This window comes from Saccostrea echinata, unplaced genomic scaffold, assembly GCF_033153115.1.
Source record: "Saccostrea echinata isolate AGI-Se365-2 ecotype Australia unplaced genomic scaffold, CSIRO_AGI_Sech_v1 ptg000006l, whole genome shotgun sequence".
In the NCBI taxonomy this organism is placed as follows: domain Eukaryota; kingdom Metazoa; phylum Mollusca; class Bivalvia; order Ostreida; family Ostreidae; genus Saccostrea; species Saccostrea echinata.
This window is the reverse complement of record NW_026889755.1, coordinates 1,710,413-1,726,962: the sequence shown is the minus strand read 5'-3', so window position 1 is coordinate 1,726,962 and position 16,550 is coordinate 1,710,413.

Here is a 16,550-nt window from a genome sequence, read left to right as displayed (position 1 = left end):
TCTTTATATTCAAATTTCATCAAAAGATAAAAAAAAAATTCGGCTATATTAAGTATATCTGTCATTTTACGCATTGCAAGCGCGCGCACGTGCATGCATGTCCATGATGACCATGTCATCTTGTCAACACTATTAATATATCTACATATTTTGAGTATTAAAGCATTTCATCAAAAAGTATAAAAGTTACAGCTATATCAAGTATATTGGTCATTTTAGCATTGCATGCGCGCGCATGTGCATGTTGACAATGTCTTGTTGTCTACATTTATAATATGTCTATATATTCTGAGTATCAAAGCATTACATCAAAAAAATGTAAAAGTTATGGTTATATCAAGTATATTGGTGATTTTACTCATTGCACGCGTACGCACGTGCATGCATCTGTGCGCTGACCATGTCATCTTGTCTACACTATTAATATATCCTTATAATCTGAGTATTAAAGCATTTTATCAAACGATATGAAAGTTTTGACTATATCAAGTATATTGGTCATTCTACTCATTGCACGCGCACGCAAGTTAAGTCTATATATTTGTATTGGTAATTTCAATCATTGCGCATGCGCACACGTGCATGCATGTGCATTCTGACCATGTCATCTTGTGTACACTTTTAATATATCTTTATATCCTGAGTATCAAAGCATTTCATCAAAAGACCTGAAAGTTATAGCTATATCAAGTATATCTGTCATTTTACTCATTGCACGCGCACGCACGTACATGCATGTGTGCGCTGATCAAGTCTTCTTGTGTACACTTCTAATATATATTTATATTCTGAGCTTCAAAGCAATTCATCAAAAAATGTACAAGTTAAGTCTATATCAATTGTATTGGTTATTTAAATCAATGCGCATGCGCGCACGTGCATGCATGCGCATTCTGACCATGTCATCTTGTCTACACTATTAAAATATCCATATATTCTAAGTATCAAAGCATTTCATAAAAAAATATAAAAGTTACAGCTATATCAAGTATATTAGTCATTTTACGCATTGCACGCGCACGCACGTGCATGCGCGTGCGCGCAAAATGACCTTCGTTCCGCAAATCTACATAACATTCCTATTAACCCTAAAAAGGTTTCACCTCAATCGGATGTGTAGTTTCGGAGATCACTCACGGACAAAAAAGTACCCAGGAAGAAAAATAATAATAATAATAATAATAACTAGTTATAATTGTAACGGGGACCGTTACAGATGTTCCCCAAACGCTCCCCAACACCCTTTTGGTGTCTTATTTCCTGTAAGCTTCATTAAATAAGGCAATGAAGTATATTGATCGTTTTTGCATTTCACGCGTGCGCACGTGCATGCATGTGCAGGATGACCATGTCATCTCATCTATACTATAAAAGCATCTTTATATTCTCAGTATCAAAACATTCCATCAAAAAATATATAAGTTCCGGCTATATCAAGTATATTGGTCATCTTAGCATTGCACGCATGCGCACCTGCATGCATGTTCATAATGACCATGCCATTTTGTCTACACTTATAATATGTCTGTTTATTCTTAGTATCAAAGCTTTTCATAAAAAAAATATAAAAGTTATGGCTATATTAAGTATATTGGTCATTTAACACATTGCACGCGCGCGCATGTGCATTCATGAGCATGATGTCCACATCATCTTGTCTACACTTTTAATATATCTGTATATTCTTAATATCAAAGCTTTTCATAAAAAAATATAAAAATTACGGCTATATTAAGTATATTGGTCATTTAACACATTGCACGCGCGCGCACGTGCATGCATATGCATGCATGCATGCATGTGCATGATGACCATGTCATCTTGTCTACACTTTTAATATATATAAATATTTTGAGTATCAAAGCATTTCATCAAAAAGTATCAAAGTTACGACTATATCAAGTATATTTGTCATTTTACGCTTTGCGCCTGCGCACACGTGCATGCATGTGCATGTTGACCATGTCATCTTGTTTTCACTTCTAATATATCCTTATATTCTGAGTATCAAAGCATTTCATCAAAAAATATAAAAGTTACAGCTATATCAAGTATATTGGTCATTTTACGCATTGCACGCGCACGCACGTGCATGCACGTGCGCGCAAAATGACCTTGATTCCGCATATCTACAAAACATGCCTATTAACCCTAAAAAGGTTTCACCTCAATCGGATGAGTAGTTGACGAGATCACTCGCGGACAAAAAAGTACCCAGGAAGAAGAAGAAGAAGAAAAATAATAATAATAATAAGAAACAGAGTAAAAACAATATGTTCCCCAACTTCGTTTGGGGAACATAATAAGAAACAGAGTAAAAACAATATGTTCCCAAACTTCGTTTGGGGAACATAATAATGCATTTTCACTATATGATCACTAGAGCCCCCCAACTTCGATCTACTCACAAACCCCTGGCCCTGGGGTTACAAATGTCATACTTTTGAAAGAGACTCTTGATTTATTATAATCATCAACCAAGTTTACATGTATATGATTTATAAATACAGCATGATAGAAGACTTTAAGAGAATGTATGCATTTTCACTTCATGATGCCCTAACTGCAATACTTCTGACCCTCGGGCAAGAATTTCGCAATTTTTGTAGAGGGTTCATGTTTATTTTACAATCTTGCAAGAGGAATTGTTAAGAAAATTTTGATGCTTTTATCCCCAGGAATAAGGCCCTGGGGGTGGGGGGTGGGGGGTATCATAGAATTCATAATTTTTGTTCCTTTTCTATGCCAAAATAGGAATAGCGCCTTTTCCAAGTATTTCGCCTACTTCCAGGTTTAAATGGAAAGCACCTATTACTTTTAAAAGATTCACTTAGCGAAAAGTATAAGTCCGGAGAAATAATTTTGCATAACTGCTTATTGGAGTATATTATATCATTCAAACGATTTCCTTTGAAACTTATGCTCTTATTTGGGCTATAAATTCACGAGAAGCACTTTTAAAACTTTATACGAGATATTTTCGCCTTTATCATTTCAATCCTATCTTCCCATATCACCATAGGCAAATTACACCTTTTTTTTCTTCTATAATTTTAATATTTTATTTGTTTGACATTTAGGAATTATGTCCACGTACTTTGTTTAAGAGCTGCTGAGGAAGAAGCTTTCACTTAAGTCGCCGATTGGAGTGCAATATGCAGGATTTAAGACCGTTACTCTGATGAGTCAATTTATAAACCAAGGTCCCGTGCTGGATAGTTTTTAATAGTCTCCCTCTATTTTAGGCTATATAGCCAACCAGCCATTGGTTAAGTGACCGCTTTACGTTAGAGAAAATTTTATCATGATAGTTTTTGTTTGTTTGTTGTTTAACGTCCCTCTCGAGAATTTTTCACTCATATGGAAACGCCTTGCTGGTGAAGGGCTGCAAATTTATACCTATATTCTGCATCTAGGGCCATTGAGCAATGAGGGATCACCTACTGCGATACAGGACCTCGTTTTATACGGTCTTATCCAAAAGACCTGTCTCCACGTCCTGCAGTGGGTGTCGAAGAAGCGACTTAAGGATCAGCTCCTTACTCTGCGACTCTAGGACAGACGCTCTAGCCACTGCGCCAAGCGGGGCGACTTATTATGATATTATGATAGTAGTTATAACGGTAACCAATGATGAGAATTTTGTATTCTGAAGCATAGAATTTTATTGCAGTTACACAAATATTTAAAGAGAAGAGGCATTTATAAAGGAATTCCATACATTTTTTATTATTATTAAATCATTAATGTGATGCCATTCCTTTGTTCTCGCAGTCTAAAAATTATCTGTGTTATTGATCAGCCTGACATTAAGTATACATGTACTATCAGACTTTCTCAGTACTGATACATGTACCCTTAAAATTAGCCTAATACTGAACAAAAGGAATTAAAAAGTATGCTGCACACAGCAACGTTTAATGTTATATCTTTTTTTAAAATAATTATCCTTTTAAAATGGAACAAAATGTTCTGATCATTAAGAATCTCAAAATAAAATTTGAAACTTCAAAATAAACCAAATATACTGTTATACTTTAACAAAAAATGAGAACCCCTCGAATTTTTAACTAAAAATGAAAACTCAAGAAGTGAAATTGCATCTTCTTTTTCCTTAGTTTCACAGTTTTCAAATATAACAAGTAAAAGTCTTGCATTTTCACCAATATATCTACCCTTAATATATGCAGATTGATCTTTATTTATTAATTCATCTATAACTTTCTGTAGTCTGATAGCGAAAATATATTTTAAAATTTTGTAATCACAATTAAATTAATAGGTCTATATTTTCTAAGAACATTGTTTTCGCCATTTTATTTACCAGAGAAATATTTGATAATTTTTGCAAAAAAGTCATTTCCTCTTCTTCAAATGTCTTAATTTAAGTAATGCATAAAAATATTTTTTAATGTCGTTCCAAAATATTTTATGGAGTTCGACAGGTAACCCATCAAAACCAGGGGATTTGTTAATTTTCATCTGTTTTATGACCTGCGCACATTTGGAAATAGTAGGCAGTTCACACATCTCTCTCTCTCTCTTATTCTCTCTCTCTTGATAAATTACATATATAATTGAGGACATTCGCAATCTTCTAAATATATTCTTTTATTTTTTCTTTTAGGACATATTTTGTTGAATATAGTGTTCACACAAATTCTAAGTGACTCCATTAAATCTTCAGTTGCATTAAATAATTTATTTTTTTTAAATTTCATGTATTGTATTTGCATATTGATTTTTTTCTTTTTCTTTCTAATCTTAAAAAGTACGATGTGTTTCTTTCCCCATTTTTTATCCAATTTGTTGTAGATCTAATAATTGCACCTTTCCTTAACAAAAATTTATTATGGTTAACTATACTTTACTATAATCAACTATAGTGAACACTTTGATACTTGATTTACTATAAAACTTTACTCAGGAACTTTTTTTGAGATTTCAAACCTTAAAATCTCTAAAATTCGATAACATTAATGTAAAATTTGGAAATAATGTGTGAATATAAAAAAAAATATTTCAATTTAATATAAAAATTGTGCAGGTATGAATTGAAGAACAAAAAATATAACAATCTGAAATCCACAGTAAAAATACATTGATTTACTATAGTGAAAAAACTTTGATACTATAGTTAACTATAGTTAACTTTAGTACTTTTTTGTTTGGGTTACATGTTAGAATAAATTTCGTCTAATTCTGCCTCAAGATTTTTTTTATGTATTCTCATATCCATTACATGTAAGTAGTATGCTGACATTTCATTTGTAAAAAAAAAAAAAAAAAAAAAAAAAAAAAAAAATAGAGAATGATATATATTGGTCGTTTCGAGAGCCTACATTTTAGAATGTGTTTATGCCATCTACATGCGATATGACAGTTTGTTATTAAATCCAAAGTTACTTTTAATCAATTTATAGTAGAAACCTGATATTTGGACATGTGTATTAGGAGTCTCTATTCTTTATACACAATAAAGGTTAAAGTCTTATTTAGAGGTTAAAGGTCAAATATTGTGACGTCTACTGATTCTTTTCATTTTTTGCATTAAATATTTTCTATATCGCCAAATTTCAATGTTCCTCATTTTAACACATTTTAATCTGGGTTCTATTTCAACCATTCTGTTGATTTTATGTAAAAATTGAATGATGCATTTTCTTTTTAGAAAAGTTAAAGTGTAGCAAACTTACATGTGAATTTTCAATTCCTGAGCTACGTCTGTTCTATTTTTCATCACATTTTATTCATATATACTGGTATCAATATACTTTATCTTAATTTAGTAACAGAAAGGTTGATTGATAAAACTCTTCATACAAATTTGCATTAGATTGATTGGTAATTTTTAAAAAATGCATATTTTAAAGTGCAATGTCTGATTTCACAATCTTCTTACAAAGGTCTGATAGACTATTTTTCAAACTATGTGGACATCAAATTGTGCGGTTGAATTTCTTTCAAATTACATATAAAGATAGATTTTATATCCTTGAAAGTTAAAAAAAAATTAAATTTGATGAAAAATTTGGCCTATGATTGTGTCCTACCTTAATTGCAACAAGAACAGTGTGCATGTAAAAAAAAAATGAATTTAAAGAATTCATAACGATTTCTATTTTTGGTTACCATAAGAACCCAAAGGTTGAAACTTAAAAAAATATCTATAAAAAGAATTGCATAATTTGATGAACGTTTGCATGTGTATGAAATCGGAATAAATCATTAGGAACATTTTGGAAAAAATATAGTTTTTTATATTTTAGGATCCATGGCAATAATCTCAAATGAAATTAAAAGAAAAAAAAAGCGTGCAAAAGACAGACACATTCCCATTGCATAAGCTTGTTCAGTCAGCCACGAATTAAAAAGAGTTTCCTGTCTGTTTTCTGACTAAATGAAATATTCAAAATGTATTTGTCTACATGTCTAACAAAATACAATGAAAGGGATTTAAAAGATCATATTTTTCTTTTCTTCTCATAACTGTAAAAAAAGGTAAACTACGTTTAAAATCTAGTAGGGACTATATATTTTTTATTATTTAAATAAACAGCAATGGACTTAGTTAAATTTTTTAGACTATCAAAGAATCATTGATTGATTGTATGTTGTTTTAGGTCCCGTTCGTGAATTTTTCACTCATATAGAGATGTCACCATATACCGGTGAAGGGCTTCAAATTAAGACCTTTACTCGGCACTCAGGGCCATAGAGCAGTGAGGGATCTTTATCGTGCCAACGCCTGTCGTGACACGGGGACTCGGTTTTTAAGGTCTCATCCGAAGGACCTGCAACTTTCACTTCAAAGTGTCGAGCGTCTGGCGAAGGAACAGTGACTGCCTATTTTTTTATCGACTTAGGTCAGTCGCGGTCGTGATTCGAACACACGACCTTTCGATAAGAGAGCAAGCACTCTACCGGCCGAGCTACCGTGACGGGCTAGCTTTTTGAAAGCTTCCAATTAAAGAACGGATTTGAGGAAAAATTCAGTAAAAAGTTTTTTTTTCTTTCTTACGAAAGGGTTAAAACTTTCATGTTTGTATTATTTTGTAAGTTTATATGACAAATTCATGTGAACGAAAAGAAAAATTCCAACATACCAGACATACAAAAATAATATTCCCTAAAAATTTAAGAAAAATAGAAGGAATTAAGGTAATTAAATATTTGTTTCAGTTCAATTATTTATCTTAATTTGGTAATATTATCTGATAGGCCCAATTTAATCTAATTTTTTGTGCAAAATTAAAACATTTGATCTTTTGAAATAGAAGTAGGCATTGTCTGATTGGTAACAACAATATTTTATTCCTAATGGCAAGAAAAAGATAATGACCTTGACCTGACATTGCTCCTAAATGAAAACGGTCAATTTTAATCTTAGTGATACTTCATGTATCACTTAGTGATATTGTCTTCTTGACTCTGTGAAAATTTCATTATTTTTTAAATACAACAAATATAAAAAAGAAAATCTGCTTAAAGTTCAAATATTGGACCTGCATATTAAAAAAAACCCCAACCTTTAACTGTTACTTCACATAATTCTGTTGTAACTGATTGTCCGTATCCTTCGGGATATTTAATTCCGATTAATCTTTCGTTATAAAATATAATATGAGAGGCGTGTCCAATGCATTTTTTTGTCAAGTCTAAGGAAGGTAACCCTGGCCCGTCTTTGTAACACAGTTGACCATCATCTTTGCTGATAGTGTTCGACAGATAAAGGGAAAACCCTGCAAAACGGCCTTTTTGTCTGTCTTCTACAAAGGAAAAAAAAAATATATATACTGTAGTCTACTTGGGTACCATCTCTAATACGAAATTTATTTGTACTTGAAGTAACAGAAATTATTTCAATGTTATTGATATGTGATTTATGGTCATAATGATGGGAAATGACAAGAGGCCCAAGGGCCTTGAATTGCTCTTCTGATGAATTGTACAACCTATCACTTCTATTTGAAGCCTCTTAGTATTCCATATATTTAGATAAAGCCTAGAAATATTAAAATTAGGTCAGCATGGCCTTCATTTTGTTTAACACACTCTGAGAACCAAAGATGCACCATCTGACAAAGTTTGATGAAAATTGGTCTAAGCCAATTTATAACTAAAATATCTAAATAATAGCCATACAATTCTAAATAAAGGTCACAAAGAACTACTTTTTAGTTTACCCACTCCGAAGACCAAAGATGCATCAACTGACAAAGTTTGCTGATTCTATGATAATTACAGACCCTGAAACGTGCTACTACCCCAAAAAAGCGTGTGACTTTCGTGCGCTTTTCGTTTCGTGCAAACCGTGTAGCGTTTCGTGTAAACCGTGAAGCGTTTCGTGCAAACCGTGTAGCGTTTCGTGTAAACCGTGCAGCGTTTCGTGTAAGCTCCAAAGCGTTTCGTGCAAACTGTGTAGCGAGCGTGCGAGAACCGTGTGAGAAACGTGTGACTTTCGTGTAAGAACCGTGTGAGAAACGTGCGACTTTCGTGCAAGAACCGTGTGAGAAACGTGTAGGATTCATTCGGAAGTCACTTTATTTTAATTGTGGCTATTGATTGATCAACATGTCATTCTGTGTTAATTGTAACTAATATTATTCGGATCTATCATACCGGTGGTATTTAAAAAAAAATATGGAAACAACAAAATAAAATTACTCGGTAATGTATTACATATTTGTTTGATTTTCTTTCTTTTTTATCTAAATAAAGATGGAAAAAAAATATGCGTTTAAAGTAATTAATAATATGCAAATCAATTTTAAGGTATTTGATTCAATACATATTTATAGAGAGCATTCTGAATTTTCTTTTAAAGAAAATTCATCAGGAATTCTTTTCATTCATTAATTTGAATCTCTTCACCATTTTACAATTATTGTATATAGAGATTACAAGAACATATGGATAATTAATACAAAATAATAGATAGATAAGACAGGCGTGAAAAATAAAATACAAAATTTAGTGCGTTGCTATAAATGTGAAGTATGGGAATTCTAGGCCGGGGAGTACAATTAATTTTTTTTCTTTATAAACGAAGATACACACGTGTAATTTTCTTACAAATTATTTTGAAACGATGAGTCATTTATAGTCTTTTTATGCATAAAATTGGTTGATTTATAATTGTCACATAAATGAATTATAATTCACATGCATCGGCAAATATACAGGTTTAAATATTTCGCGGGGGGGGGGGGGGAACACACAAACTTTGAGTTTTCGTTGTTAACAAGTTTTTATAGATAATTTTCTTTTTGAAGAAAATTATTGTTTTTTTTCCGGGTACGCCCGATGCACCCTTTACCCTTAAAAATATTTTTCGAATCTTCTTTAAACTCCCAACACTCTTCTTACTACTGTGATCAAGGTCATTTACAACAGCGATCACAGACTCCGCGTGCTGGGAACTGAAAACGTGTTCAGCTACATGCGTTAACTCTGTCAATCATGGCTAAGATGACAACCGACAATACATTTGTAACGATTGATTTTTAAATCGTGAAATTAAATTGTTTTATTAGTATTTAATGGGTACAAATAAATACCCGTGGATTTTATTTCTTAAATTTATCCGATTATCTGTAAACAGTGAATTAATTTTCCAGTCTATTCGTGAATAAAAAAATTATAAAGAAATAAATCCTGAATAATTATACAGTAGTTTTTTTTAATTAATCACGCAGTTCTTGAGCATAATTTTTAGCTTTCAATGTTCATGTATACATATATATTGAATGTATTGTTAAATGTGTAAGAGCCGCGACTATTGATTACATTTTTTTTGTCTATAGACGGGGTTTGAGATCAAGGATTTTACGAGGTCGTGGGTATATTGTTTTTATTTGATAAACACAATGCCTCAGAGGAGAACTAAGGAATTACAATACCTATCCCCCCTCCCCCGACTTCTCTGCCATATTAAGTTTAATTCTGTAATGAAACGATATATTTACCATTCTGAATAAAGTGCATTTAATGAATTACATGTATCTGGTCCCGCTGGAGATACGGATTTCTTTTTTTTTTTCTAAGAACGGACATTTGTTTCTATAATATTTTTTCCCCAATGGTATACTTAATGAAACAAGTGCCCGCTATATTTAGCCATGTACAGAAGTAAGATCTCGGTAATCTACCCCCCCCCCCTTTCCTGCATAATGTTTTTGTTTGATGCAGTGTACATATAACCTTAAAGTTTGCAAATTATAAGCAGATCCTAATTTAATCAAATGAAATTATTTACTTAGCTAAATCAACAACAAAAAATGATTAAATCAATCAATAATTAAAAAAAAGAAAGGAAAAGAAAATCAATCCGTTTAAATCATACGCAATTTCATCATTTTTTTTCCCCACACCAATAACTGATTTAATTCAGTAATAAAATGACTTTTTTATATCAAACTATAATTGTAAAATCATTGAATGCTGTAAAAGATTATGAATTACAAATATAATTATTTTTTTTAGTGCGTAATATAGAGTCTAGTGAAAAAGATTTGTACATAGACGATGATAGGCATTTCACCGGGCGGGTCACATACTCAATGACAACTATTAATTAATTACAACTGAACATTGAGTATTTTATCTGTGAATATAGTACTGGTGTATCGAGTTTTACTCTTAACTTAATCTGAATGATTGCAGTTCTTAACTAATCTTTGATTAATCCGTGATAATTTAGATAAAGTCCGAGAGATTCCGAATAGAAAATCCAGATCGAGGCCAAAGCGTGCGAGAATCGTGTACAAAGCGTGTGAGAAACGTGTACAGCGCGTTTCGTGCAGGCTTTCGTGTAAACCGTGCAGCCTTTCGTGCAAAGCGTTTTGTGTAAACCGTGTAGCGTTTCGTGCAAACCGTGTAGCGTTTCGTGTAAACCGTGCAGCGTTTCGTGCAAACCGTGTAGCGAGCGTGTACCGTTCGTGCAGCGTGCATGTGGGCTAGTAGCACGTTTCAGGGTCTGTAGTATCTTAAATATTTGAATATAGCCATAAAATTCTAAAAGTAGGTCAAAGTGACCTCCTTTTCGGATGACACACTCCGAGGACATAAGATAAATCAGGTGACAGTTTGACGATTCTTAGCAAATAAGTATCTGAAAAATTCAAATACAATCTTAATAGTAGATCAAGATGACCTACTTTTCAGTTACACATTTTGAGAACGCAAGATGCATCAACTGACAAAGTTTGCTTATTTTAAGTCAATTAGTATACTAAATGTTAAATTATAGCCATAATATTCAAAAGGTAGGTCACAGTGACCTATTTTTAATTGAAAACCCCCAAGGATCCAGAATGCATCAACTGACAAAGTTAAATAATATTTAGCCAATAAGTATCTGAAATATTTAAATAAAGCCATGACATTCCAAAAGTAGGTCACACTGACCCTCTTTTTAATTGAAATACTCTGGGGACATAAAATACATCAAGTGACAAAGTTTGATGATTCTAAGTCAATAAGTATCTGAAAACATTTAAATATAGCCATAAAATTCCAATAATACGTCGCAGTGACCTATTTTTCAATTGACACAATTCGAGAACCCCAGATATAAATCAAGTGACAAAGTTTGATGATTCTAAGCCAATTAGTTTAAGATATATCTAAATATAGCCATAAAATTTTGAAAGTAGGTCACGGTGACCTACTTTTTAGTTGACACACTCCGAAAACCCTAGATATATCAAGTGACAAAGTTAGATGATTCTAAGTCAATTAGTACATGTATGTAAATCATATTAGTATGTGAAATACTTAAATATAGTCATAGAATTCTTAAAATAGGTCACCTACTTTTCTGTTGACACACTTCAAGGACCAAAGATGCATCAATTCACCAAGTTAAATGTTTTATGTCAAACAAGAAGTCTGTGAGCCAATGCTCACTTATAATACCCCCGCTCTGATGAAAATACACAAGTTCTTTTATGGACAGACACAGGGATAAACAGGAAGTTGACATCAGATTCGTACAAAAATAAATTCCGCCATATCACATGCCTAAACAAAGAGTGTGCTAAACTCTCAAGTATCTGCGATAAGTAGATGCTGAGGAAACTGCAACCGAAATTTGTTATGTATGATACGGACAGACGCACGGGTAAACAGGAAGTTGACATCGGATTCGCACAAAAATGAATCCCACCATATGGCATGCCTAATCAAGGAGTTTGCTTAAATTTCAATCATCTGTGATGAGTAGTTGCTTAGAAAACTGAAAATTTGTTACGGTCAGACACACGTTTGCTCTAGAGTCGCGGAGTAAGGAGTTGATCCTTACGTCGCGGGTTCGAGTCCCACTGTGGGACGTGGCGACCGGTCCTTCGGATGAGACAGTATAAATTGAGGTCCCGTGTCGCAGTACATGTAGGTGCTGGTACGAAAAATACCCCTCACTGCTCAATGGCCCTCAGTGCCGAGTATAGGTCAAAATTTGCAGCTCTCCACCGGCAAGTGGTGGCGTCTCCATATGAGTGAAAAATTCTCGAGAGGGACGTTAAACAACAAAAACAAAAAAAAAGTCTTCGTTGCATCTATCCATGTTATGACTTCCATACACATAAGCATTTTATGCAACAACTTTATGTTTAAAATGTTAATTATTCATCCTTATTAGTAATAAATATTTCGGACGTCAACCTTGTCAGGTTATCAAACTTTGTCGGAACGGCCAGATACTGTTTTACGACGGACGACACTAAAAAAGAACTCAATGCTTACTTATTGTATTGTATAAAAGAAATTGTCTTTATGCATTAACGTTATATTCTTTTTATCCTCCCCAGTGGGATTACTGTAATACAGAATCTACAAAACCCGTAGTAAAATACTTTCATTTTAGTCTAATATCTCAGTAAAGAGTATCGGAAAAAAATGATTAAAAACTTACCATATTCTTTACTATATGACTTAAACAAAATCCTGATGCTATACACACTGTAAACGTCTCCAAGATCCACATACCACCATGTTGTTTTTTCTTTTGATGAAGGACCGATTATGTCAGTCTTCGTACACGTAGTGTTGTCCCTGTCTACCGCATTTGTTGCTGCACATCTCGATTCAGGATAACACAGAACAAAAGGACTTTGTTTCGATCCCTTACCATACGACAGGTCGTCTTCAAAACATAATACACACTGAAATGCTATAAATCTACAAATCTGATGAATTTAAAGGGTCCTCAGTAACAATTACATTTGAAACTCAGTTGGCATATTTTAATTAAGAAGTTTTCGTCCCATGTTCATTGAGCACCATATTAAAAATACATTTTTGACCATAATGAAAGCTATAAGAAAATATTAGAGGTAAATCAAATCACCTCCGGTGAAATTGTAGAAAATATGCATTAAAAATAATCATAATCAAATTATATATATATATATATATATATATATATATATATATATATATATATATATATATATATATATATATATATATATATATATATATATATATATATATATATATATATATATATATTATTGACAACATATATATATATATATATATATATATATATATATATATATATATATATATATATATATATATATATATTGACATACAAATATCCATATCTATTTAGCCTTATAATATCATTCGTTTATATAGAACACTTTTTAAAATATTAAGATATTTAGCCTTCTAATATCATTCGTTTATATAGAACACTTTTTGAAATATTAAGATATTTAGCCTTATAATATCATTCGTTTACATAGAACACTTGAGATAAACACAACGTTAGGTTTGTCTATCGCCACATGGCAAGAATTTTATCGACGTAGTTACTTTTCGGCACTTATTTTCACTTCATATTTTTATTATAATCCCTCCCTTTAATAATCTTTTCTGCAATTTTGCTATAAAGCGCCTTGTTTAAGTTGTGTTAATGTTATTTGAAGTTTTTTCCAAATGTTATTTATAAATAATTACTTTTTGCATATATTTTATGTACCACCAGGTTACTGACAAACAAGTTGATGAAACAAGAATATCAGCAGCCTCGTTTAAAGTCGTCAGTTCGTAAGTTCTATGGTCGATACAATGACCTTATCCGCAAATACAATTTATCATTAAGTCAAATGCTGACTAACGTTTTCGTACTAATTGTAATACTAATACTATTTACACACTGAATTGTCGACTGATTTTTCCGCTATTTCCCGATCATGACAAGGAGCACACGGCAGGTGTGACCGGTAGGCAGGGGATGCTCACTCCTCCATGGCACCTGATCTCACCTCTGATGTTTTAGAGGTCCGTGTTTACTCTGCTCCAAAATTTGTATTGTTTAATAGTTTAATAGACTTTTGAGCTTGAATACTGTTCGTTATCTCCATATACTCCATACATTTCATTCAAAAACTAGTGTCCAAGTATCCAAGAGACGACGTCGATACACTTTTGTTGAGTGGCAATAGACAAGACCCAACGGTATGTTTACTTCAAAATTAAGGCAAAAGCTAAATAGATGGAGGTAATAGTATTTTATAACAGTTGCGATATTACTTATGGATCAAGAAAGGTATATACCTATCGAGCATTTTTTTTAAAAAAAATCACATCATGTGTTGATATTTAGAACAAAATTAAGTCTCGTTTGGTATGGGCAGCGGAAAGAGTATAAAAGCTTTAATTTTAAGGGCTTTGATTTTAACAACAAAACAAATTTCTGAAATACAAAACAAACTGCTAATAAAATCAACCGACGCAATTGCAAAATCAACAGACTCTGCAAAAGAAAGGTTATTTCAGCAGTTGCAAGGTCGTAAGATACAAAGTTTACAAACACATGAAAAAGGGCGATGTCATCTTGGCAGCTCTCAAAATTTAATATCATTCTGTTATTCAATTGAGTTCATGACCAAACATAAGCACAGGAGTTTCGGAGGTTTATCAAGCACTTAAGTATTGATTTCAACCAGCATTTTCATCAATGCACCTCTAGACACTAGATAAAGAAAACAAGTTCGATAAAAGTTTTATTTGCTGGGATGGGTGGGGTGTCAGCAATGAATAAAAAACAAAAATGTATGTTCGTGGTGGGAAAATAATTTTAAATAATTTTTTTTTCTTGAAGTTGGGGGGGGGGGGGGGTTAAATATACTGGCCTTCAAAAGTTTAGTGTAAGCCAGTAGTAGTCTCTACTAATATTTAAACGATACGGGATTGTCAATTTTTTTCTCTTCCAGAAAGTAGGGCTTTCAGTGGCGGATTTAAGGGGGGCGCACCCGTCGCCCCCCCCCCTCCCCTCAAACTGCCAAAGTTAGCGTTAATTATAGTTTCGTCAAGAAAATGTAAAAATGTCTAGTTGGTAGACCTCATTTTTACCCTATAAAATCTCTAGAATCCAGGAGCTTCCGGGAACTTCCAGACCACCTGCCTACTTTCTGTGCCCCCCTAACTTCAATTCCTGGATCCGCGCCTGGCTTTACATGATGTATTGTACAGTGAAAGAAAAGACAAACACATACATGAAGTTAAGAGTTAAGACACCCTTTATTGAGAGATCTCAGTTCAATAGATGCAAGGAACAAAAGCATAGGGTTATTTTAAAAACACGCGCTTTTGGATATGTATTTATTGAGATTCTGTCTATAGATACAATTTAGCAGTTTTTTTAGTCCCCTACCGGTGAAACCGGAGGGGACTATACGTTTCCTCTGAGTCTGTCCGTCCGTCTGTCTGTCCGTCCCTCTGTCTGTCAGTCTGTCCCACTTGGTTTTCCGCACTTTTTTTTAAACGCTTGCAGATATAGAGCTGATTTTTGGTTTGTGAGTGTATCTTGATGAGTAACAAATCAAGCTTTCATTTCTTTCCACTTCAATGATTTTTGACGAAATTACGACATTTTCAATTTTTCAGGGTTTTCCGCAATTTTTTTTCTAAATGCTTGCAGACATTGAGCTCCTTTGTGGCATGTGACTTTTACCTTGATCAGTTATAGATCAAGTTTGCATTTCGTTCTGCTTCATTGATTTTTGATGGAATTATGGCATTTTCAACTTTTATCTGGAACCAGATTACTCTTACCGGTAGGGGACTAGTATTGCTAATGCAATACTCCCAGAATGCTTGTTTAAAATAATAAATCGGATAATTTCGTTCCGAATCCCCCCTAGACCCCCTTTTCCACGGTCAACATTTTTTTTTTGCAAACGGCTTAAGGAACAGTTGAATTTTGTTGATTTGGAAGTTACTGTAAGGATAAGCCACGGTTCTTTTCTTGTAAGATAAGCCATGAGGGCTTTTAGTTTAAACCCAACTCATCCTCCTTAAGTTAATGTATAAGCAAGCTTATCCAATGGATGTTTCTGGATCATTTATTAGTCCCCTACCGGTGAAACCGGAGGGGACTATAGGATTCCACTGAATCTGTCCCTCTGTCTGTCTGTCCCTCTGTTTGTCTCTGTCCCTCAGCCTGTCAGTCTGTCCCACTTGGTTTTCCGCACTTTTTTCCTAAATGCTTGCAGATATTGAGCTGATTTTTGGCATGTGAGTGTATCTTGATGAGT